This window comes from Sceloporus undulatus, chromosome 10 (genome assembly GCF_019175285.1).
Source record: "Sceloporus undulatus isolate JIND9_A2432 ecotype Alabama chromosome 10, SceUnd_v1.1, whole genome shotgun sequence".
NCBI lineage: Eukaryota > Metazoa > Chordata > Lepidosauria > Squamata > Phrynosomatidae > Sceloporus > Sceloporus undulatus.
In genome coordinates, this window is record NC_056531.1 from 10,995,005 (window position 1) to 10,995,244 (window position 240).

A 240-nucleotide genomic window follows, 5' to 3' on the forward strand; every position below is an offset into this window, starting at 1 on the left:
TGAATTCCCCATCTGGACCAGAAAGATAAAGGAGACGCTCCTTCCTCATGCGTTCTTTCCTGGCCATCCCACAAGGCTGGATTGCAACTGGGTGCTTTTTCCCCAGCTGCAAGAGGGACTTCAAAGGCCTTGGCTACATAGGGCTTGAAAATGGCATGGCCCATTTCCCAAATCCAAAATCCACAAAACAGGGACGTCTTTATTGGCCCAACCAAAATGCTTAAAATACATGGTGCTTCA